The 27076-nt window shown below is 34.8% G+C and overlaps 1 long non-coding RNA gene across 2 annotated transcripts in view; it reads right to left on the bottom strand.

The window, feature by feature from the left end:
- The window catches only part of LOC140509516 (uncharacterized), a 114467-nt gene that overhangs the window by 6905 nt on the left and 80486 nt on the right, over positions 1-27076 (bottom strand). The window contains exons 2-5 of one of the 2 annotated variants that reach the window (XR_011968796.1): positions 24393-24594; positions 22173-22373; positions 14034-14210; positions 4826-4962 (exon numbers count right to left, since the gene is read on the bottom strand). This is a non-coding gene — a long non-coding RNA (uncharacterized lncRNA). The remainder of the gene's footprint in view (positions 1-4825; positions 4963-14033; positions 14211-22172; positions 22374-24392; positions 24595-27076) is intronic. The other variant, XR_011968797.1, reaches the window with a different exon arrangement.

Below are 27076 nucleotides of genomic sequence, written 5' to 3'. Positions count from 1 at the left end.
AGGGAGAAGTATGGGAGAAGGATGAAATATAAGATGCCTGGCTTTAAATGCAAATAAGTAACAAGAAAATGAACCCCTCAATCTGAGAGAACAATCTCAATGTCAGACATTTCATAGGGCAAAATCAATGATGATATAATTAGCTAAGATAAAACATGAGATAAAATATTTTACTGTCTATCAATTAATAGTAATAATAATATCAAGCCATACCAAAATATTTACTAACAACTTCTGATTCCAGAAATGGTATATGTCATCTACAAAAATTTCAAGTCTATACACTAAAAAACTTGGAAACAGAATTTTCTAAGCCAGTTATTTTTTTAAATTAAGAATATTGATAAATTTTGCACTTTTATTAAAACTATAAAGATCTAGCATTTCCTGATTTTCTTGCAGAACTGATAGACATCAGATGAAATGGATATTTGTGAAACTTTCAGCTAAAATCATTGTATAAGTGATGTATATTGATTAAATTAAAATCATAATTTAGTTAGCACAGGCAATGATGCAATTTTTCTTTTTGAATGTATATGTCTTTGTAAGCTAGTTTTTCAGCTGTCACAGTCATTAAAACCAAGTAACACTAACTTAGACAATTCGACTTTGAAATCATAATATTGCAAGCATTTAACAGATTTAAGAAAATTTAAAGCATATCTAGACAGAAATTAACATTATTAATAATGTTATTGAAAGCAAAATTATTTTACACAACTTTTAAAATAAAAATTATTTAAAATATTGCTCATTGATCTGTATCTTGTTTGTATTTTAATATATAATATACCATCACAACAGAATACAGGTATATACATTATAAATAAAGATACATGTATTTAGATGGATGCTTAAGAGTTCTGTGATCAAATGATCTGACTACTCATCTATAACATAGTCCAGCTTCCAACATAGGAAGCAATTCAGTTTCCTGGCATGGTGCGGGTAGACTGTTCATGTTTCACAGGCATACAAAATTGAGGTCAGCACAACAGCTCAGTAAACCCTCAGTTTGGTAGTCAGTCTAATACCTCTTCTATCCCATGCTTTCCTTCAGAGTCTTCCAAATACTGAGTTCTGGCAATACATGTGTCAACTGCCAAAGTAAGTGAACTTATCCACAGTATTCAAAACTCCATTTGTTTTAAGCGATGGTTATGTAGGGGAGGTATGGTGTGGTGTGGTGGTAGTTGATGGAGCACCTATCTTTTCTTGGTGTTAATTATTAGACCAAAATTAGTATAAGCAGCAGAGAATCGATCAATACTTTGCTGCATCTCAGCTTCAGAGGTGGCATTGAGTGCACAATCATCTGCAAACAGAAAATCATGCACCACCACCACTTCCAATTTGGTCTTGGCTTGTGGCCTTTTCAAATTGAAGAATTTACCATCAGTACGGTAGCTGACCTTGATGCTGTGTTCATCCTCATTGAAAGTGTTTCAACATGACTGAAAACATCTTACTAAAAGGTATAGGAATATAGTAAAAAAGTATAGAAGCAAGCACACAGCCCTGTTTCACTTATCAGACACTTAAGTGTCCTTTCTCAAACTAAACTGCCAAGCATTCAAACTATGCTTCAAAAAGTGTAACTCCAATGGGCTGGCCATGTTATTCAAATGCAAAATGTATGCTTGCCAAAAAGATTATTTTGTGGAGAACTCACATGGGGCAGGTGATCACATAGTGGTCAGAAGAAGCAATAGAAGGACACTCTGATGTTCAAGAACTTTGGATTTGATTGTGCTACATGGGAAACACTGGCATAGGAACACTCAGCATGATGTACCCACATCAGAAACAGTGCTGTGCTATGAGCAAAGAAGAATTGAAGCAGCATAAAAGAAATGCTGGATATGCAAATTTGGAGCATCCACCCAAATGTTCACATGGACTATCTGTGCCCAAACTGTGGCAGAGCATTCTGAGCTTGTATTGGTCTGATAGACATAGTCATCACACTGAAACTTGACTTTATCATGGTGATGTCATTTTGGTGCTCTTTGAGAATGAAGGACAACAACCAGTCTAACAAAATAATACTAAAAACTGAAGTGAGTTTTCTAAAGGCAATTAATTTTCCCATTCTCTGTACATGACTGTGGTGAATGGAGTGTAGGTGAGTTTTAATGGAACAGACAGAGCTAACATTAATGAACTAGACTTTACAGGTAAATCAAGATCACTGTGATGAAGCAGAAATGGTATAGAAAACAGTTGTCCAATTTTTCAAATAGTAGAGACCAAAATGCCCAACTGACCAGATTAGACCTCAACTAGAATACTCCTATTGCTCTCCTGGTGAGGAATACTCTTTGGTTTGGGAATTATACAGAAACACAGTAAGATGAGTTACCATTAAATTAATAATGCATCAGTCATGGGAAACAGCACATTTTCACATGTAAGGCTGTGTGACTCAGTGTCTCTAAGGTCCTCATCAAACTAATCCAGGTGTATAAAAAGATAAGTAATCAATGGGGAAAGAACAGAAGGAACTTTATTAGTAAGAAAGAGAGTGTTCTGGAACTAGGTTCAGATTTTCCATTATAAGCTATGTAACTTGGCCTTTTAGTTCAACAGATTTGTATCATTGATACACATACTATTTTCAGTGATACAGATTAAAAAGAAAGAACACCTTTTCATTGCTTTTTTCATAACATGCAATATGTGCTTTGTAAGGGATTCACTTGATATACTAGAGAACATCTTTTATATTTCTTGATATTACATGCTGATCAAAGCAATATTCATGCTGTCCATCTTTTAACGATAGCTAGCATTTATATCACTCTGTAATGTTTGCAAATCACTTCGCAAATATATCATTTTATCTTCATGGCATTTCTGTGAGATAAGGGTTATTGTTATCTCCACTTAACAGATGAGAAAATCGAGACAGACAAAGATTACATATGAATTCAAATATTACCAACTCCTATCTAGCCTTCTATCCACTATACCAACCAGCTAACTTTTATCTTTTCTCAGTACATGGTTGATTCTTCTTCTCTGTCCATGAATCCTTAAATATGTATTTTGTTTCACTTTTTGCATGTAATTTTTGTCTGTAATATAATATCAAATGTATATGTATTGCTAATTTATTTCCGGTTGTGTCAGACTCTTCATGACCCTATGTGGGAATCTGACAAAGATAGTAGAGTGGTTTACCGTTTCCTTCTTCAACTCATTTTACCAATGAGGAAACTGCCCAAGCAGGGTTAATTGTTTTATCCAGCATCACGCAGCTAGTATGGGTCTGAAGCCAAATTTGAAAGTAGGTCTTTCTGACTCCAGGCCTGGTGCTACATCCACTGTGCAACCTATCTATCTATCTATCTATCTATCTATCTATCTATCTATCTATCTATCTATCTATCTATCTATCTATCTTTGTCTATTTGTCTATCTATCTTTTTGTCTGTTCATCTGTCTGTCTGTATATCCAAACATGCACTTCCACACACATATACATAAATTCATATAACTACATATGTGATATTTGGCATTTATTTTCACCATTCTCCATTCTCCATTTGCAGAACCATAAATCTGATCATTTTGAGATTGTGGGTTACCACAATTCTTTATAATATGGCATCAAGTAAAAGAATAGTGATTTTTAAAAAAAATAACTTTCTTAGAACAACGAGTTTTGTGTCCATTGAAACCACAGAATAATTTTCCAAATCCAATTCAGGCTGCTTTCTTCCTATTATTAAATTCTAGGCTCATGATGTCTGTCTAAAATATATGTACTGATCAATAACCTCAATGGGCTGATCATCCATCTTAATCTACACAAAATGCATTTTTTAACCGTTTGGTTTTTCTTAGGTGGTTAAATAAAACTCCCCTTAGTACTTATGAATATCATTGAAAAGATTTTGCAGTTTCCCAGTGTTTTGTGTAACAAATATTAAGTTATCCACAAAAAGCAGCATCTGGAGAATCCCATCATCTATAGGGAATTATTTTGCTCTGGAGATTCTTTATAATAATGGCAAATATCTTTTACAAGCATACATATCATAAATTTCTCCTTTAATGCCTGCCTTTTTTGCCATTAATAGAGGATCACTGAACACAGTACAGAGTTTTCCTCTTAAAACAACCTTATGATAACTCAAAGTTGTTTCACCTTTTAATAGTATAGTTGTCACAAGAAGCTCCTTGAATGAGTCTGAAGGGCATGGGTCAGAAAGTTCTGCAAGGTAATGCTGATTTAAGTTCCTTTCTCTAATCACAGAGATAGGGGAGTACAATGAAGGTGTGGATCTGCAATGGCAGGTCTAGGTGGCCACTTGCCCAGCATTTGATATAAACAGACAGAAGCCAGTTTGTGTTATTAAATTAAATTGGGAGAGTATATTAACAAGGGTGGACAAGAGTGAGAGCCAGAGTCAGTCAGGGTCAGGTAATGTGAGAGAAAAATGGCAGAAACAAGAATAGACAAGACAAGGTCAAAAGCAGGTCTGAATCAAGAGCAAAGCAATCTATGGCACAGATAGGCTAAGACAAGTGTAGGCTTCAAACCTGGTCAGTTTCGATAAACAGGAATGATGAGGTGTCAGAGTTTGGAGCAGTAGTCCACCTTTATAATTCCAGTATATTTTTCTGACCACGGCTCACTAAATATTAAAAATAGATAAGATTTCTGGCTGTAAACGTACTATTTCCATCATGGTAAATGTGAGTTTTCCCATTTAATGAATTTTGATTTCTTGCTGGACCCCTGATTTTGCTGTGTCAGGACTGTCAGTCTCTCTGCTCAAAGTGTACTCTAGCAGAAGGAACAGGAAAATACAACCTTCATGGTGAATGAAGAGGCTCCACAGACAATGAAAATATGAGTCTTTCTCTTCTTTCCATGTCTTTACTGGATGCTTGTTCTCCTTGTGCAAAGTGTGATATTGGTTCACAAAGCCCAGAATAAGTAACTGATGTCTGTTTCGTTGAAAAGAAAATATGTTAGTGATAACTGAATTTTTCCTGTATTTGTACTATTAATAGCAACAGAAATTAAACAAACAAATCTGTATAATTACATATCCATCAATACATCTCCTATTATAGTATCTATGCAGATGATTCCAGTCTCTTTTTCTTGATTTAACCTTTCTCTTGAATTTCAAATCCACTTATGAATTTTCCAGTAGGAGATCTCCATGTAATCAGACCACTGGTATATTGAACAGAATATGTCAAAAACTACAGTTAATAATTTACCTCAGTCATGCTCTTTTTTCTGACCTACATCTTGTGTGTGTGTGTGTGTGTGTGTGTGTATGTTCATCCTTTGTTGCTGAAGAATACTATGTTATCAGAGAAATAATGACATGACTTGTACTTGACTTTGCTTTTTTTTGAGTGAGTGAGGGCTGTGCAGGTTACCAGCCTCATTTCTCCTCCAGAGTGATCTGAATACAGTGACCAGATATTCATCAGGATAACTGGAGATGACCCAGGAGATGAGGCAGTTGGGGTTAAGTGACTTGCCCAAGATCACACAGCTAGTGAGTATCAAGTGTCTGAGCTGAGATTTGAACTCAGGTCCTCCCAACTCCTTCACTGATGCTGTATCCACTGCACCACCTAGCTGCCCTGATTATGTCATTATTTGTGAAGTGGGTGTTGAAGTTTTCTATGTAAAGATCCTGGAGTGGACCTACATCTTACTGACCTCTTAGTAGTAAGCATTTACCTCATCTGAAACCATGGTATTGCCTTTTCTTCTTTCCTAACCCTAACCTCCAATGTCTAACCAGTTTTCAAAATTTTAAAAAGTTTCTAATAAAATTTATTCTCTATTCAACCCCTGTTTTCCATTTCCATACAATTACTCTAGTAACATTTCTGGCTACCATTCACTTTTACTTTGCAATGCTGTCCTGATTTTACTGATTTTCCATATTGCCTCCTCTCCTATTCTATCCTTCATAGCATTAATTACAGATAAATCAGCATCAGGCACAAGGCTGACCTTGTCACTGTTCTGATTAAAAATTAATAGTTTCTTGTGGTTTGGCAAATAAAGTACAAAATCCAATGCCCTTCAATGTTTGACTCTACCCTACTTTTCTGCTTTTATTTCATAATTCTTTATATTATACTATATAAATCAGCCATCCTGGATACAGCTTACCATCACCACAATAAAAACCAAGCCCCTCTCTTACTTTTTGTTCCTTTTTTTAGAATGTTTTTATTACACTTTTAAAATTACATGTAAAAGATTTTTGGGGGAGCCAAGATGGCAGAGTAACAGCAAGAACTTTAAACCTACAGAATGATGGAGTGAAGCAAATCTCTAGCCCAAGACAGCCTGAAAGGTCTCCAGGAAGTATCTATTTGCACCATGCTGGGAGCAGAGTGTAGTCCAGTGTGGGCTGCCCTAGCACAGAGGAGACCTAACCAGACCTTGGGGGGACTGAATCTCTCACAATTGTGGCAGTTTCCAGACTTCATGATCTCTAAGCACTGAGGATAATTTGGAAGGTCAGTGGAAAAAACCTGTAGGACTTATGTGAGAGAACAGAGTTGCCAGGCCCCAGGACCAAGGAGGCAGAGGTGTGAGGGGACAGAGGAACTTGAAGCAGCTATAGTAGCAGCAGGGGCAGTTGTAGCTGCAACCACTGTTTCTGGACCTCTCAGGTCACAGAAAGTGGGAGGATCGAGTGACTGACAGTACACCACTCACCCACACTGGAAGCAGAGAACTACCTTGACAAAGAGTTCAAAAGTCAAGTAAATGGCTAGGGAAATAAGCAAAATCCTGGAAAAAGAATCAGACTGTAGAATCTTACTTTGATGACAAGGAAGACCAAAATATGCAAACAGAAGACAACAAAGTCAAAACTCCTTCATCCAAAGCCTCCAAGAAAAATATGAATTAGGCTCAAGCCATGGAAGATCTCAAAAAAGGATTTTGAAAATTCAGTAACAGAAGTAGTGCAAAAATTGGGAAGAGAAATGATAGTGATGTAAGAAAATCATGAAAAACTAATCAACTGCTTGCTAAAGGAGAGCCAAAAATACTGAAGAAAATAACACTTTAAAAAAATAGACTAACCCAAATAACCAAAAAAGATTGAAAAAACTGATGCGAAGAATTCTCTTAAAAGCAGAATTGGACAGAGGAAAAGGAGTTCCAAAAGCTCATTGAAGAAAATAATTCCTTCAAGTTTAGAATGGAGTAGAAGAAAGTTAATGACTTTATGAAAAATCAAGAAATTATAAAACAAGCAAAGGAATGAAAACAATAGCAATGTGAAATATCTCATTGGAAAAACAACTGACCTGGAAAATAGATCCAGGAGAGACAATTTAAAAATTATGGGACTACCTGAAAGCCATTATCAAAGAAAGAGACTAGACATCATCATTCAAGAAATTATCAAGGAAAACTGCCATGATAGTGGGTAAAATAGATATTGAAAGAACTCACCAATTCCCTTCTGAAAGAGATTCCAAAAGGAAAACTCCTAGGAATATTGTAGCCAAATTTCAGAATTTCCAAGTCAAGGAGAAAATATTGCAAACAGCCAGAAAGAAACAATTTGCGTATTGTGGAAATGCTATCAGGATAACACAAGATATGGCAGCTTCTACATTAAGGGATTGCATGGCTTGGAATATAATATTCCTGAGGTCAAAGGAAATAGGATTAAAATCAAGAATTCCCCAACAAGTAAAACTGAGTATAATACTTCAGGGGAAAAAATGTCATTTAATGAAACAGAAGACTTTCAAGAATTCTTAGTGAAAAGACCAGAACTGAATTAAAAATCTGACTTTCAAACACAAGAATAAAGAGAAACATGAAAAGGTAAACAGGAAAGAGAAATCATAAGGGACTTACTAAATTAGAACTGCTTACATTCCTACTTGGAAAGATAGTATTTGTACATCTTGAGACTTTTTCTCAGTATTTGGGTAATTGGAGGGATTATATACACATAGACAGAGAGCAAAAGATAAGCTGAATAGGAAAGGATGACATCTAAAACATAAAATTAACAAGTGAGATAAGAATATATTGGGAGGAGAAAGGGAGAAAGAGAATGGGGCAAATTATCTCTCACATAAAACAGGCAAGAAAAAGTATTTTCAATGGAGGCAAAGAGGGGGAAGGTGAGAAGGAAAAAGTGAACATTACTCTTATCACATTTGTCTTAAGGAGGGAATAACATGCACACTCAATTTGCTATGAAAATCTATCTTACACAATAGGAAAGTAGAGGGGAAGGGCATATGGAGGACTGATGGAAGGGATGGCAAGTGGAAGAAATGAGTAATTAGAAGAAAACACTTCTGAGAAAGGATAGAGCCAAAAGGGAGAATAGAATAAATGGGGGGAAAGATAGGATGGAGGAAAGTATAGTCTTTCATAATATGTCTTTTATGAAAGTCTTTTGCATAACTCCACATGTATAATGTATATTGAATTGCTTTCCTTCTCAGTGGGAATGGGTGGGAAGGGGGGAAAGCAGGGAAATTGGAACTCAAAGTTCTAAAAAGTGTTAAAAATTGCTTTTACATGCAACTGGGAAATAAGATATATAGGCAACGTATTATCAAAATCTATCTTGTGCTATAAGAAAATAGAGGAGATGTGGATAAGGGGAGGGAGAGGTGTGATAGAAGAGAGTGTAGATTGGGGGAAGAGGTAATCAGAATGCATGCTGTCTTGGTGTGGGTGGAGGGGAGAGATGGGGAGAAATTTGGAAGTAAAAATTTTGTGAAAATGAATCTCGTAAACTAAAAATAAATAAATATTTTTTTAAAAAAATTAACTTTTTTTTAACTTTTGAGTTACAAATTCTGTTTCTCCCTCTACTTTTCCTTGAGAAATCAAGCCCTTTCATATATTGTACAGTAATGCAAAAAATATTTCCATATTAGTGATGTTGTAAAAGGAAAGATACATAAAAAAAGAAAACATAAAAAATGTTTATTTTGATATGCATTCAGATTCCATCAGTTCTTTCTCTGTTGGTCATTAGCATTTCTCATCATAAGTCCTTTGGAATTGTCCTATATTATAATGCTAAGTCACTCACAGTTGATCATTATCCAATATTACTGATCTCTTGGTTCTGATCACTTAACCTTGCACCAGTTCATATAAATCTCCTTAGGTTTTTCTGAAACTATCATGCTAGTCATTTTTTTATAGTACAGTGGTATTACATCACAATCATATACCACAATGTGCTTAGTCATTCCTTACTTGATGGGCATCCCTTCAATATCCAATTCTTTATTTGAGTTTTTGACCCTCAAAAAGATGCTACAAATATTTTTGCACATTTGGGATCTTTTCCTTTTTGTTTGATCTTTTTGGGACACAAAAAGATTGTAGTGGTATTGCTGAGTCATAGGGTATGCAAAGTCTTGTAACACTTTGGGCATAGCTCCAAATTTCTTGCCCAAATTCAACTTTTCTTCTTGCCCTTTGCCTCTAAGGAATGTCTCATCAAATCCTTTATCCATGTTGGCCTGTTGAAATTCTGGCTTCTTTCAAAATATGTTTAATATCATTATTTCTACCATGGATTCTCTTTTTCATCCTGCCCCTCGCCACCATCATATTCTGATCTCTTCATTTTAAATGTTATAAAAGCATTTATCTGACTATATCACTTCCCTACATGATAAACTTCATTGGCTTCCTATCACCAGGAGAATCAAAGTCTAAAACACAACAAGATTGTGTTTGGAATCATGTCATTTGAGTTTATATTGCATCTCTGCCACTTACTACTTGTGTAACCTTGAATAAGTCATTTAACCCCACTAGGATAAAGCTTCTGAACTGTAAAATGAGTGAAGTTCTGCTAAATGATCCAAAGATACTTTCTTTTTCTAAATCTATCATTTTATTATACAGAGTGGCTCATTATTAGTAAGTTGACCATTTTGTGATGAATTACTTGACCATAAAAATCAATGAAACAAAGTAAAGTACAAAATGGCCCTGATAATCTATAACCACCCTACTTTTTTCTCATGATAGAGCATGATTTTTTTTAAAGCCCACACCTTTAATCTGTCTTTTATTAGTATTCATGCCAAAAGGGGAGAAGTTGATGGAAGAATGGACATTACTTCCTACACATTTACACAGCAATTGTCTTTGTTTTTCTGATGTAAATCTGTTGCCATAATGTGAGGACCAAATGAATCTAAAACTTCCTTTATCAGTAAGTACTTGATCTACTTATCAAAAGGAAAAAAATAAAAGCCAACGACAATATTTATTTATAAAATAAGCTTGTTTGTAATCTTACAAGGAAACATAGCAAAAGATTATTAACAATATCTCCTCACAATACTGCAAGAAATGATAGAGGGAAAAGACAGTTTTAAGAAAATTGGCAAGAGAGATAATTAATCAAAATAACCTCAAAGGTATTTATGAATTAAGTTTAAAGAACAACCAAATAACAAAAATTGCAAAATTCTACCTTAATGATTTTTTATGTCAAACTAATTTACCATGAAGAGTAGAAGAGCTGCTACACCTAGGCTCTAACTTATTAGTTCTAGATGTACTTATAGAGGAAGTCTCATTTCTCAATTATATAAGAAACTGAGTTAAATATATATAAAAAAAGACATTCCCCAATTGATAAATGTTCAAAAAATATGAACAAGCAGTTTTCAGATGAAAGGAAAGCTTTCAATAGTCACATAAAAATGTTCTAAATCACTACTGCCTAGAGATATGAAAATTAAGACAAGTCTGAGGTACCACCTCATACCTATCAGGTTGACCAACATGACAGAAAAGGAAACATGGCAAATACTGTAAGATATATGAAAAAACTGGAAAAATAATGCATAGTTGTTGGGATTGAGGATGTCAAACTATTCTGGAAAACACGTTGGAACTATGCCCTCAAAATATATAAAACTGTGCATACATTTTGACCTAACAATACCACTACTGGGTCTATATCTCAAAGAGATTGTAGAAAATGGAAAATGCCTTATTTGTACAAAAATACTTATAGCAACTCTTCTTGTGATGGCAATGAATTATAAATCAAGGGAATGTCTTTCACTTGGGGAATGGGTAAACAAGCTGTGGTTTATTATTGTCATGGAACACTACTGTGCCAATACAATAAGTAGGATGATGTCAGAAAAATATGTGAAGACATAAGAATTCATTCAAAGTGAAGCCAGAAAAATCAGGAAAACACTATGTTTTATACAGTAACAGCAATATTATAATCAACTGTGAAAGTCAGCTGATCTAATCAAGACAGTGATCCAAAGCAATTCCAAAGGGTCTATGATGAAAGATACACCTCCACTAAGAGAATTCAGGAACTTTGAATGCAGATTAAAGTATATATTTTTCTTTCTCTATTTTTCCTTTTTGTTTGTTTTCTTTTGCAATGTTGCTAATATGGAACTGTGTTTTTTACATTGGTATCACAAGACATCACATGTATAATTGATATCAAATTGCTTGCCTTCTCAAAGATATGGGAGGAGCAAGGGAGAAAGAGAGAATCTGGAACTCAAAATGTTGAAAATGAATGTTAAAAAACTTATGTGCAATTTGGAAATATGTAATGAAATATAATACATTTTAAAATGCAAAAATAAGTTATTAAAGACAATCAAGATGGGCGAAAATCTGATGTAGGCAAAATGCTCAATAAAAAGTTCTATGGTATGAATAACCTAATTTTGAATGTATTTGAATGTATTTGAATATACTGGTTTTCAAACAACAATGCTATTTTTATTAACAAAGCAAACAAACAGAAAAACACAACTGAGAGACTTACATATATGTATATATATATATATATATATATATATATATATATATTTACCTATATCCCTATTTATATTTAGTGAAAATAATCTGCATGCACATCAACGTCATTCTTGATGTGGGCATTAAAAAGTAGGGCAGAAACACAAACTCTTGCAAGAAATATGTCACATTATGCCCTTCCTTGACCATTAAACAATTGACTGAAAGATGTAGAGAATAGAAAAGCTTTACTATCATCTTTTTTATTTATAAGTGATTACAAATATACCACTTCATTCAGTAGATGAAGATGACATCTTCAAGGCTTTATTCCAGGAAACCTATTCTCAATGAAATCAAAATGATACACAACTTATTGAAAGATGTAGCAAAAGAGATATTTTCTCAGTGACCATTATTTATAAATATCAAGCAAAAAAAAAAAAAAAGGAAGGATGCTTGTTTCCCAAATGTGTTTCCCAGAGTCACAGAGATTACCCAGTGCAATATTCAAGTCAAAGAATGTTTCCCAATAGACAGTGAGATCATTCAGATATTTCTGTTTGTAGATATCATTGTGATGATTTTGTTAACATCCTTCAAAAAAGTACTCTAGAGCGACTTTCGAAGATCAGGAAATCAGAAATCTGTCAGAAGAGTGGCTACTGCAGAAGTAAAATAAAATAAATGAAGAATGACTATTATCCTGATCATGCAGTTAAATGGAAAGAGCTTTGTGCAATATGTGTGTCCACATGCATACTTATTCATGTATGTATAAACAAGTGTGTACAACATGTGCATTTCTATCTTTGCAGGTATATGTGCACACATACACGCATTGGCTACATCTGTTTATAAAACTGTGTGCTAGAAAAAACATGGCCATGCTGTCTAGATTTTAGTAAATTTAATAAATTGGACTGAGAATTGAGTGGGAGGAGGTAAGCATTGAATGCCATGTCTCTGACAAATTGCAAATCTCTTTAAATGACTCCAAGCTTCTACCTGAAACTGAGTTTTATATAAATTTCTCTTTTTTTCTAGAAAAATGAACATTGAGTATGTCTAAAAAAACAAAAGCAAAAGCAAAGATGAGGAACCTGGTGATGTGAACAGGCTGTACACATAACTTAAAAGGGATTATGTAAACGAAGCAAAATAAAGGATTTCAATAAAAAGGAAAGATAAATATATATCTCAGTCATAATTGGTGGGCAACCTATGCAATCTACTGCTACCTGCAATTTCTAGGGAAAATGAGATACATCACCATTATGGTGGATATTTCAGATAGTGAATTTACAGAGGATATAGACAGGATGCTATGCAATCTGCAGGGAGAATACTAAGAATGATGATCACATTCACAGATTAATCTAAATACATGAGAGAACCCAGTTAAGTATTTACTAACTGAATAATAACTTGGCCAAATAAATGATACTTTTCTTTAAAAACACATTTTTACTTGCTTATATTATTTTTACTTTAGTAATACTCATAGAGATCTATGTCCTTTTTTATATTTCAGATAATTTCTTTTAAATATTTCATCATATTTTAAAATAAAATAAATTTGTTATTATGTAATTTATAACAATAAGATTTTGGTATAATGAATGTCTCCTACTTCTAATAATAGATGAATGAAATTTCCATCACCATTTTTTTCTGAGTGAACCCTAAGGTTTCTTTTTCTTGACTACTCTTTTGTTGTTTATTCTTTCCAATATAACATCTATCCATCACAGACTTTATTATAGTGGACACTGGTCATGTGATAGATTGTTTTATTTTTCAACCAAAACCTAATACATCCAAGTTCTTAGAAGTTCAGCAGCAGAGAGTTTGCCAAGAGGCAATAACCTTATTTTTTTTTTTTTACCATTGTAATTTTATTCTTGCAGTTTAAATGTGAATGATATAAGTAATAACAGGGACAGAAGTGGAAGAGCAGGTTAATGCACTTTTTTTTCCAGTAGGTAGAAATTCTTATTGGTTCATACATTTTCTTAAAGAGAGCATCATATCATATTTCTTGTAATGAAAATTTAGTGGGCAATAAAATTTCTGAAAAGTAGCTTTACTAATGTCAGTGAAGGTCATTAATAGTGACCAGAACATAGAACTCCTGAGAAAACCTTCATTTGTATCCTTATTAGTCATTGGAAAAGACAATTCTTTTACCTCCATCCCCCCACCTGTTACTATAGTTATGACTTGTACTTGCACTCACCTGTGTTTCTACAATAAAATGGGCAAAAATAATAAAAGTGTGGATTCCAGAGGGTGACAGTAAAATGTGTAGTGGATAAACTGAGGTTTCCTTGTGTCTTGCTCCCTTTCATTTTCAGATGTTAAAAACAGCTTTAGTCAATGTAGAGAAGGTAAAGTTGTCCCTATCTACTTACACCTACCAAACGAGAAGTTATATGTTAAACAAAGTTCAAGGACCAAAGTTCAGTCTACACAGTACTATACCTATGAAGGAGGAGTTATGCCTGACAGCATGAATGGAACAGTTTGCCATTGGCTAGTTAAAGATTTGCCATGCCCCTGGTGACCTTTAAATAAAAGCGAATTTTTCCAACCCTGAGGGAAATGCTTGGAAGGCAGTAGCTTAGTGAAATGTGACCTTTACTAGAAAAGACTAGCAGAGAGGTAACTTTCTTTCCTCTCTCTATTCCACACCATCAGATATGGGATGCTGCAGCGAAGCTGAGTAAGAAACAGTCATTCTACTAACAGGAGATGGCTCATAGCCAACTGGGAGTGGTGATGTATACTTTTCAGGTAAAAGTTAAGAGTTAAGGCATAAAATGGTTTTGAATAGTTTATCCCCTGCAGCAGAGAAGACAGGAGACTGTGGATTCAGGGGAAAACAAAACAAAACAAAACTAGCTTTGGCAGACAAGGATCCAGCTGTGGAGAGGAGCAGCTGGGCTGAGGTACCCACCTAGCAGGGATTCTATGACCTTTGGGGATCAATATAAGGACACTATTTGAAGAGAAAGGGCACTGTGGTTCTGTACTAAGAGCCCGCACGAATTCTCTGTGCCCCCTTTATAGGCCTCACTACCAGTATATTTTAAGCTTGTATCCAGTATTCTCCTGGACACAATGTGTGTTTGCAGTCAATGTCATTTCAGGTTTAAAGGGGGATATTTTGTAGCTAACTCTTCTTACTAGGTTATTTTGGATAATACTTTGACTTTAAAATAATTGTACCTACTTTGTGAAAATGTAATCAATGTTCAGCAATAGCAGTTTATGAGCATTATTTTCTTGTTTTTATTTTTGACCTACACATTACCCAAGACCCTGAGGAGATTATACTCTGGGAAGGAGTTTCATTTGAGGAACACAGCCTGAAAATCTATTCATGTTGAGTTTAGGATATTACTCCCAGAAATGCAAGCTTTTGAAGTACTACACAAATCCCATTTTGATTAATTTTAGGGCATAATTTTATCATGTGTACACACATACATACATACATACATACATACATATAAATGTCTCCAATATTCCAATGTATATTTGATAGCATTAATGTGTTATCCCTCTAGTAATGAAGGCCCATCTACACCTGCCAGTCCTACTCGTCTATCTTCTCCCATAAGTTTGCCACAGTTGTCGCACCCAACATTCCAAGAGCCTTCCTTGCTTTCTCTTGATATTGAAAGGTTACCCATGTTAACGGGAGTGCTTTCGATCAATTACTGCTAAGTTCTATTATTTGGACAGGCTAACTATTTCCCCCTTCCTTCCTTTTAAAAATAATGCCTTTCAAATTATTTCTTCAGTGTAATCCTTTGTTTGCAATATATTATAGCCTACTAAAGCCTAATATGTACCTTGCAGTTTTGTTGAGGTAAGCCTCAGTTTGAATTCTTCCGAGACTAAGAGTTTTGGCTCTGGAACCAGAGGACATAGGTTCAAATTGTTTCTACGATGCTAAATGCCTGTGTTATCTTGGACAAGTCACTTAGATTCCCAGATCTGGAACATGAAGAGGTTTGACCTAGATAGCTTCTAAGATTGTTCTAGCTTCATGATAATCAGGCAGTCAACAAGCATATATTCACTGTTTATTATAGAACAGAAACTTAGCTAAGCCCTGGTGATACAAAGAAAGGCAGTAGTAGTCAGCGAAGGGGCTTGCAAATTCAAATAAGGGAGACACCATGCAAATAACTTTAGAACATATTATATACAGTACAAATGTCAGGTATTTTTACAAGGAAGATACTAGCTGGGGCAGAAAAGGCAAACTGCAGATAATGGGAACAGAATAGAGTCTTAAAGGAAACCAGGGAAACCAGAAGGCGTAGATGAATATTGGAGAGCATCCTAGTTATGGAGGGCAAGTAACGAAAAGTCATGGAACTAGGGGATGGATTGTCATATGAGAGAAACAGAAAAAAGGACCAGTATCACAAGATTATAAATAAGTGGAGAGGAGAAAAGCATTTTGGAGTGATCATCTACTAGATTTGTTTCTTGGGTATCACAAGGATCATACATGCTCTTTTTTCTTTGTTTGTTGATTGTTCTTCTAGCCTTGTTTTCAAGATTAGGACATTTTGTGAAGACCAGGTTCTATATAACATTTTGCTGGACTCTCATGCCCTCATATGATCTTAAACTACATGATCTGGTATCCTTTCGCAATGATTTGGCATCAGGTGTTTTGTTGTTCAAGGATCACAGGGGCAATTTGATCTAGGATACTTAAGACTTTGGATAGCCTTTTATGGTTATATTAACTACATGGTTTGACTGCTACCCTCCTGGGCTTTCCAAGGCCCAGAGCCTATCTTGTTTCTAGGCAACATAGCTAAAAGAGATTCCACTGGGTTTTGCTCTAATAGATAGTAGATGACACTAAACCCTGGCTAACCATCTGAAAAGAATCATCGGTCAATGTGATACACCCTCTTCTGGGACCAAGGACTATTTTCTTCATCCACTGTGTAGGAGGTGCTGAAACAAATATCAGTAGTATGTGCCCTGATTTTTTTGTTTTTGTTTTTTGTCTTTTTGTGTTTTGTTTTTGGAGAGATCCTCAATGTTAATTCTTCAGAAACTGTATTGTTTCTTGACTCATAGCTATACAATGTGAGAAAAATAGAGGCATTTGTATATGACTCCATTTCAGGTGGAAGCTTAGAGCAATTAAAAGAACTTTGTAATTTTTCAGAGAAATGTCATTCAAAGTTTTCCTTCTCCCACTCAAATCTTAGCCCTACTTATTTAATTTATTAAAATCTGGACACTGGGGCCACATTTTTTTTTTCTAACACATAATTGCCTGAAATGTGTAAATAAGAAAAAGGTCTACCATACTTGGTTGGTTGGTTGGTTTTTGTCCTTTGTTCTCAAAGACAACCAAAATTACATCACTATGCTAGAGTGAAATTGCAGTGTGTCTGACTGTGACTGATCAGACCAATAGGAGCTCAGAATGCTCTACCACAGGTAGGGAGCAAATAGTCCATGTGAATATTCTTGGTGGATTCTCTAAGTTTGCACACTGCACATTTGTTTTGACTTACTTCAATTCTACTTTGCTTATAAAACCCAGTACCCTCTCTGAATGGTCCTGTGTCAGTGTCTCCCATGTCACACAACAATTTCCAAAGTTCTTAAGAGAGACCTTGAGAGTGTCTTTGCATTGCTTCTTCTGACCATCATGTGAGTGCTTGCCCTGTTTGAGTTCACTACAAAATATTCTTTTTGGCAAGTATTCATTTGACATTCAAACAACATGGCCAGCCCACCAGAGTTGTACTTTCTGCTTGGGGCAGACACCCTCCCAACTCCCCAATGGATTTGAGATCCTTTGGTTACCCTCAAACTGGTTTAGCCCGCTTGCCAAAATGGTTTACTGAGGAGTGGCCACTGCATATGCTATAAATTCTTTGAATCACAGGTAACAGGTGGAACCAAAGGTGGAAAGTAGTCCTGAAAAGGGCTCAGTAGCCCTCACACCAGAAGCACTAGTCTTCCCTGAACACGTCCTAAACCCCAGTACTTATTATTTAATAACTATTAACACAATACAATGTGACATAACATAAAGTAACGTAACATTATAACATAACATAATATAAAATAAAACAACATAATAGAATAGAATATAGAATAGTATAATAGAACATAAGACAGTATATAGAATATAAAACAGTATAATAGAATAGAATTAATATGATATAATTTTATATAAATCAGCATATAATATTACCATATGATATAACAATATAATGCCCATATTTAACATTTAACTATAATGAAAAACATGTTGTATACAGAGCATGATGCCACCTTTAAGTTCTCTCTCCAATAGAATGTTTTCCATGCAGTTGTTAAAACAATTCCATACTGCGTAGCATATAACATCCTGTATTCTTGGTTCCCTGTGAAGGGTAAATGCATGAATAGATGCATCCATAAATATGCGTGTATATTTTAAATTCATTTGTGTATGATATAATTACTAACACGTGTGTATGTTGTTGTTACCAGTATGCTGTAAGTTCCTTGAGAAAGAAAATGATTTTATTTTGCCTTTGCATTCCCAGGACCTAGCATGAGGCATGGAATAAAGAAGTATTTGGTAAATAGATAGTGATTATTTGGGTGAAATGTGTTAAGTCAAATGACAGAAGTTCAGTTGATTGCATGGAGACATCAAAGAACAAAGAGGGATTTGAATACCACCTCTGACATACACTGTCTCTTCAACCTTGGACAAGTCATTTGGCCTCAAATTGCTCTGGTAACTCTCTTAGACTCTAAGTGCCTACCTACATTAACACAAAGTGATTCCTGAGCTTGGAGATCCTTATACTCATGAAATAACTTATCTAGTTCCTTATCCCTGTCCTTAGGTTAACTATAAAATTACATTGTTATAAACATGGCAAAGAATTGTATTGGTAAATGGGAAGAAAATGCCAAGATTCTTGTAGAAAGGGTGAGATTTAGGACTACAACATGTTACCAGCCAATTGTTTAGTCTACAGGATGCTAAACTATTGGTTTAACATTTCTTTCCCCAATGAATTGGCCATCTGTTGTTTTTGGTATCTAAACAGACATAGCTTCCACTTCTCTAAGTTGCTGTCAACAGTGAGTTTCTAGTATTTTTAAATCCTCAGGATGGGATATGAGTCATGTATTACACATTTGCACTCTTTCAAGCATTGTCTCAGAACAATGTACCTTCCCTCCTGCACCATAATCACTAGATTGCTAAGCATTACAATTATATTCACCGCTGATGAGAGAATGAGTGGTAATTGGAATCTCAGATGGCATGGAGAGGATGAGCCTTGATTCAGATTTATAACTGAGTGATAGAAGACAAGCTGGATTTTAAAGGAAAACATTCAGAACGAGTTGTATGGTCTGATTATTTGTTCAATAATTGGAAAATCTATCAATGACATCATATTGATGGGGTACAGGCTCTGGGAGCCTCCTTGAACTTTCCTTCCCACTTCATCTAGTGTTCACCTTAGACCATAAGCCTTTAATTATCACTTTTGTAATTGCCTCTGGCTGCTTTCCACCCTGCATCCCATCAAAATCCCACTCTCTTGAGTCTGACCTCTAGTCACCCCAATCCCATCAAAATGGTCCTTAGACTTCTCCTCAAGACCACTTCCCCCATCACACCAGACTACTTGGCCAATACTCGATTCTTCCCAGTGTCTTTTTGTATATGACAAATCCCGCCTCCATGAAAGTGCTAAAATTCAGTCTATCTCAGATTCTATCTGGACCACCTGTCAATACAAGGTCAGAAATGGTGAGGCTTCATCAATGTCAACCCAATATGTTCAATCTTAAGTAAGCTTTGTTTTTCTTTGGCTAAAAGAAGACTTGAGTAAAATTCATTCAGGACCCAGGGTGTTGGTAACACGAAAAAAATGGTCTGAATATGAGTTTGCAAATTCCTAACGTAGAATCATATTTGGTCATTTACTTGATTTAAGAAATATTTATTAAGTATCTTCATTATTTAGATTTATTTTACTTAGGAAACATAAAAGAGCTCAAAGATCAATGTTGTCTTGTCCTGTCACTTTCTGAGGGCAGAAGGTAAGTTGAGAGTGGTCAGAAGAAAAGGGAAGAGAATCCTGCTCACCAGACACTTAGTATTTTCTATTATATCACACTAGCAAGTCAAATTTAAACTTGAATCTGCTAGAGATCAGGTAGTCTAACATGACCCCACAATCCCTTTGGTTTACTGTATAAACTGAAATAACATAGCTCATCAGTGTAAAACGTGTGCTTAATTAACTGGTAAAATCGATTATACAAGGAAACACTTTCATTTTTTTACATATTCTGATTCCTTGTCACATTTGGAATTGTTCATGGAAATATGCCATTGCTTATTTTTCTAAATGATTTTTAATCTGTTGAGTTTTATGTTGAAATCATGGCTAGGTATAAAAGCAAATAAATAAATAATAGATGCCTGGGAGTTTCAGTGCATGCATTACTATGCATGTTGTCAGTTATAGTGACAGCCACAATCTCTGTTGTAAGTGGAGTAGTACATAAGTTCCTTTTGCATAATAGTTGTGTTTTTAGGCAATGTTCCAGTGTAAATATTTTGAAATGTAGTACTAATGGCACATTGAAACACGTCATTAGAAAATGACTAGCATAGTGTCCTTTCTAGTCTGCTTCTATGGAGACCTCTGCACGCTTTTGTCATTTTTTATTTGTCTCTGACTCACTGCTCCTACTAGTAGCTCATGAAGACAAGTTTCCAACCCAGTTCCTTTTCTATTTAGAAGAATTTTTATATGTGGATTACACAAAATGATTTATCTAGTTTGTTTCAATGGTTGGTGGAACATCTTCAGGCTTATTTTCACAGCCAAGCAAGATTTTGTTAGATGATGTTCAGATTCTCAGCCTGTTTTTAAGTAATTCAAGGAAAAATAGTGCTGATTATTTAGAAAATTGTTGTTTTATAAATGACTGCTCCCTAACTCACTTGTTGGCAGCCAATGAGAAAAGGTTATCTTCAAATAGGCTGATTTCATTTGATTTTCTTCCTTCATAAATTCTTAGAAAGGACTTGAGGTCTAAGCTACTGGGAATAGGAAAAGGTTTTTGTTTGTTTGTTTTTAAAGAGATTAAGGTAAAGGACCCAACAAACTGCTTCTAGAAGTGTGGGTACTGTGATAAGTAAATGAATGCTAGAGGTTTGGTGACGAAACAATGTGGCATTCGTAGCTTTATTGTCAAAGCAGTATTTACCCATCACCTACTTGCAATTTTAACTTCATTTGTATTAATGCCTGTATTCAGGTTTTTGTAAACCATGAAATCTTATATAAAAGAGAACATTATTATTCATTTTGTTCTCATTCTTTTCAATGGAATTCAGAGAGAAACAAATTGCTATCCAATTATTTAAACTTAAAGTCCTGCAATCCATTGCATAAGTGAATCTAAAAAAAAAAACAAAAAAAACCCCAAAAGACCCATTGCTTTTTGTATTTGAATTGGTACGTAAGTTTATCTTCAGAAGTCTTCCTGAAAGCATTTTCTGTACTATTTTCAGAGCAAATAGTGTAATAGGGATGATATGTACTTTATTCTGTTCTCATACTATTTTGCTTTCTTCTTTAAAGTCTCTACATTTTGAAACTTTTTCCATCTTTGTAGTTTAGAAATTAATGCCTATTCAAATATTTGTTAAAATAATACTATGAAATTGTGGATGGATATTGTATCTGGCATTTGGGGAAAATAGTTTTATCTGCTGTGCTCTGATTGTGGTATAATTAATTTATTGAATTCTCAAGGACATTGTTAATATTACTACTTCATCCTTATTATCATCATACACATCTTTTTCAGTGTAGTTAAAGAAAAATGGTATAGGGGAAATTCATTATACTTCTATTTATTCCTCTGTATCAGTGTTCTATACTATTACACAAGTAGATGAAATAAGTAACTTTTTCAATTAAAACAAAAACAACATTGATTTAGTACCTACTTTGTGTCTCACACTGGGGATAAAAAGACAGAAATTAAATAACTTCTACTGTCTAAGAATTCGCATTTTAATATGGCAGGAGAGGGGGAAAGAGGTGTGGACAGGCAATAAAATAGTAAAATGCAATATATTACAATGTAAATCTTGTGCCAAATAGTACAAAATAACTTCCAAAGGGAGAAAAAATAATTCAAGTCCACCTTCTATAAGAAGTCTAAATCTATAAGAAATCTAAAATCTATAAGATTTTCCCAGTCTTCCTTAATATGAATGCCTTTGCCCCGATTAGCTCCAATTTATCCCATACATATCGTTTGTGCATATTTATTTTCATATTACCTGTCCACTAGACTGTAAGCACCTTGAAAAAGTAGGCTACTAGTTTTGTATCTTTTGTTGTTGTTTTTGTTATTGACGATGATGATGGTATGATGGTTCTGTCTCATTCACTTGTTTTGGTTTCTCCAGCGCTATACAGAGCCTGGCACACACTAGGAGTTTAATTAATTTTTGTTGACTTGTCTTGGATTGTCCTCAATCCTGGGGAGAGTTAAGATTCAGGAAAAAAAGACCTCTGTTAAGATAGCACCTAAAATCTGTTTCTTTTTTTCATATAAAACATATTTTTTAATAGACAATTGTTTTAAAAAGTGAGAAAAATAAGGTGAGAAAATTATAATTCAATTTGCATTCAAAGTTCATTAGCTTTGCCTATGGAAGATAATAGGGTATTTAAATCATGAGTCCTTTGGAATTGTCTTAAATCATTTTCTTGATCAGAGTAGCCAAGTCTTTCATAGTGGATCATCATTGCAATATAAACTGTTACTGTGAACAATGATGTATTGGTTCTTACTTCACTTTTTCAGTTCATATATTTCTTGCCGTTACCCTCATCATTTCTCATAACATAATAATACTCCACCACAATTATATCCCACAACTTGTTCTGCCATTCTTCAACATTTAAGCATCCACTTGATTTCTAATCCCTAGCCACCAACAAAAGAGTTGTTTCAAATAAGTCCTTTTCTTTTTTCTTTGATCTCTTTGGAATATACACCTAGTTATGGTACTGTTGGGTCAAAGGGCATGCATATTTTCATAACTTTTTGGGCATAGTTCCAAATTATTTTCCAGAATGTTTGGATCAGTTGGACTACATCACCAAAAGTTCATCAATGTACCTATTTTTTCCCTTATACCCTCCATCATTCATTATTTCTGATTGTTGCTAGATAGTACCTCAGAGTTACTTTATCTTTCTCTAATCAACAGTGATTAAGAACATTTTTATATATAACTATAAAAAGCTTATTCTGAAAAATACCTGTTTGGTCAAGTTGCTTTTGGCTGTTTATCAATTGGGGGATGATAGTTATTTTTTATAAATTTGATACATTTCTGCACTCAGTATATATTTGAAAGATGAGGTCTTTATCAGGAGTAATTTACTGTACAATTTTTTGATATTATTTTACTGTCATTGGTACCTTTGAGAAAATGTAATTTCTCTGACTGTTTCTTTTAATTGTGTCTATTTCTGTTTTTGCCTCATCTGAAATCATGATTGCTACTACTTTCCGTTATTCTAACTTCAACTAAAGTATATTAGATTGTGCTATAGCTCTTTATTTGAACTCTATATGTATCTTTGTTTCAAGCATGCCTCTTGTAAACAACATATTGTTGGATTCTGATTTCCAATTCATTCTGTTATATGTTTCCATTTTATGGGTTAGCTCATCCTATTCATATTGACAGTTATGATAACTGGGTAATTTTTTCCATCACTTTTTCTTCTATTTATTCCTATCTGGTTTATCCTGTCTGTCCTCAAAAGTCCTTTTTACTTCTAGCCACTGTCTCTCTTAATCTACCATCATTTTATCATCCTCAATTTTTTTCTATTATTCCTTTCCTCTCCTACTTTCCTACTGCTTTAGATAGATTTCTATACAAAACTGAACATGCATACATGCATTATTCCCTTTTCAAACTAATTCTGGTGAGAGAAGGGCTCAAGCATTGATAGTTACATTTGTATCTCTTTCATGTGAGAAAATTGTCCCCTTCTAACTCTCCCATCCCTCTTCTCTCAGTGCATCCCTCTTTCTCACCCCTTCATTTTATTGTAGATCATTTGAACATAACTCACATCCATTCCCTTTGTCTATGTAAACTCCATTAAACTGCCCTAATAATGATGAAGTTCTTAGGAGTTGCATGTGTCATTTTCCCATATAAAATATAAACAGTTTAAATTTATTGAGTCCCCTATGATTACTCTTTCATTTTTACCCTTTTGTGTTTCTCTGGAGTCTTCTTTTTTCAGTGAAATTTTCTATTCAGCTCTGGTCTTTTTATCAGAAATGCTTGAAAGTAATTTATTTCATTAAATATACGTTTTCCCCCCTGAAGAATTAGCCTCAGATTTTCTGGATAGATTTTGAATTTGTAGTACTATTTCTATTGCCTTCCAAAATATTATAGTACAAGTACACTGTTCCTTTATCATGAAAACTACTAGATCCTGACTGTGGGTCTATAAAATTTTACCTTTTTTTCCTTTCTGTGTGGCTGCTTGAAGTATTTTCTCTTGGATTTGGTGGCTCTGGAATTTGGCTATAATATTCCTAAGAGTTTTTATTTTGGGATATTTTTGAGGTGGTCATTGATAGATGTTTTAGCTGTCCATTTTACCATCTATGCAAATTGGAGAGTTTCACATTTATAATCCCAGTCATCAGGTCATTTCTTTCTAGGTATATGGTATTGGAAATGATAGAAAAAAGAATAGCTTGTTAACTTTTGTGACCAATTGTAAGCTATGTCTATCATTTCATTGTGTCATATTCATTTGTCACAATTTATCTATATCCTTAAGAAAAAATCATTCTATAATTTCCTTAGATAATGAGATGGTCCCATATTACAAACACAACTCCCTCTATTTCTATAAATATACATTGGTCAAGCCCCCTTTTCCCACCATGTTGTTGAATAGTTTTGTGCACTCATTAAAGAAGTATTTATTAAAAACTTACTGTGATAAGCACTGAGAATACAAAGAAAATCAAAGGACAGGTCATACTCTAAGGGAACTCATAGTTTAATGTGGAGACAACATATAAGGCAATTATGGGCAACCATGATAGATATAGGAAGATTAGAGATGATCAAGATAGAGGGAAAGATCTAGTAGTAAAGATATTCAGGAAAGATTTCTTCTAGAAGACACAAACTTAGCTGGAACTTGCAAGAAGCCAGGGAAGGCAGGAAGTAGTTAAGAGTAGTGAGAGTATTATAGGTATGGTAAAAGTCCAGAAAAATGCCTGGAGTCTGTAAATTCAGTGTCCTGTGAAAGTAATAATAAGGAAACCAGTGTTACTAGACACTAGAGAACTTGGGAAAAGTATAATTTGAAAGAAGACCAGAAATATGGGGGTGAGTGGTTATGAGAGTCTTTGAATGGCAAACTACATTATTTTATATTTGATCATAGAGATAATGGGGAGCCACTAAAGGTCATTGAATAAATAGTTGGCATTGGTAATATGATCTTTAAGAATCTTAATTTGACAAGTCAGTAGAGGTTGGAAGGATTAAGATAGGGAGATCAACCAGTAGGCTCTTGCAATAGTTAAGGCAGTTTGGTGGAAGTGTCAGAGGAGGGAGAGGAGTACATACAAGAGATGTTTATAAGGCAAAATTGACAGAACTTCAAAACAGATTGCAACAGGGTAGATGAATTGCAGGGAATGAGGAATTAATGATAATACTTGAGTTATGAGCAGCTATGTGGCACAGTGGATAGATCACTGGGGTTAGAATCAGGAAGATTTGTCTTCATGATTTTAATCTGGTCTCAGATACTAACTGTGTGACCCTGGACCAGTCAATTCTGTAAAATTAGCTGGAAAAGGAAAGGGTAGACCACTCCAGTATCTTTGTGAAAAAAGAGAGAGAGTCAACACAACTGAAATGACTGAAAAACAACCACATTATAAGCTTGAAGAATGGTCATGCCCTCCTTTATACTAACAAGGAAATTTGAAACAGGGGAGAGAGGGATTTAGGAGGAAAACCATTTACAGTTTTGTACGTATTTGGTTTAAGATGTTTACAAGGACATTCAGTTTGAGATATCTAGTAGTCAATTGGAGTTGAGAGTTTAGAGGTCAAGGGACAGACGAGGGCTAAATAAGTAAACCTGAGAATCATCAGCATTAAGATGATAACTGAGTACATGGGAGCTGATGAGATTACCAAGTGAAATAGTACACAGACATGAGAGGACCCATGACAGAGTCCTATGGGACATGCATGGTTAGAAAAGATCTGGATGAAGATCTATTGAAGGAAATTCATAATGAGCAATAAGACAGGGAGGAGTAGGACTGTGATACAGTAGTGTCAAGGAAATATGGAGAGAAGAAATTATCAAAGTAAAAAGGGATAATGGCGGTGGTAATGGCCACATCATAGTAAAGAAGGATAACAATGGGAACACAAAAACACCAGAGTTGACGATTAAGAACTCATTGGTAACTTTGAGGTGAGCAGTTTTGGTTAAATGACAAGTCTGGGGACCAGGCTCTAGAGAGTTTTAAAAGACAGAGAGAAAAGGAAGTGAACTCATCTATTATAATCTGTCCAGTCAAATAATTTAACCACAAAAAGAAGAATGATAGGCAGTGGGAATAGACAGATCAAATGACGTTTTTTGAAGATAGAGGAGAGGGACAATTTTGTAGAGAACAGGGAAGTAGATAATAAACAACTAGAGATTGAAGATAATTGAAAGTGTTGGGATAGAGAGGGCAGAGCTAAGATGGCAGAGTAAAGACAGGGACTCTCCTGACTTTCCCCCCAATCCTCTCCAAATACCTTTAAATAATTACTCTTAACAAATTCTAGAGTAGCAGAACACAAAAAGACAGAATGAGGCCAAGACAACTTAAAAGGTCAGCAGGAAAACATCTGTTCTACCAGGGTAAGGGAAGATGGCAGTTCAGCAAGGACCATGCCAGAGCAGACTGGGCACTAGTAAATCAGAAACAGGTCTTGGGACAACTGAATGAGTGGTAGTTTCCAGAATTCAGTGCATCAATACCAAAGAAAATTTAAAAGGTCAGAAGGAAAGGTCTGTTGCATCTAGGTCAGAACAGAGCATAGTCTAGCAGAGGCCATGCCAGCAAAACACAAGCCCCAGTAAACCAGAAAGTGAATGAATCAGTAGC

The sequence above is a fragment of the Notamacropus eugenii genome, chromosome 6 (assembly GCF_028372415.1).
Source record: "Notamacropus eugenii isolate mMacEug1 chromosome 6, mMacEug1.pri_v2, whole genome shotgun sequence".
Classification (NCBI taxonomy): domain Eukaryota; kingdom Metazoa; phylum Chordata; class Mammalia; order Diprotodontia; family Macropodidae; genus Notamacropus; species Notamacropus eugenii.
Note: the sequence above shows the minus strand (reverse complement) of the source record. Positions and strands in the feature narration are given on the sequence as shown.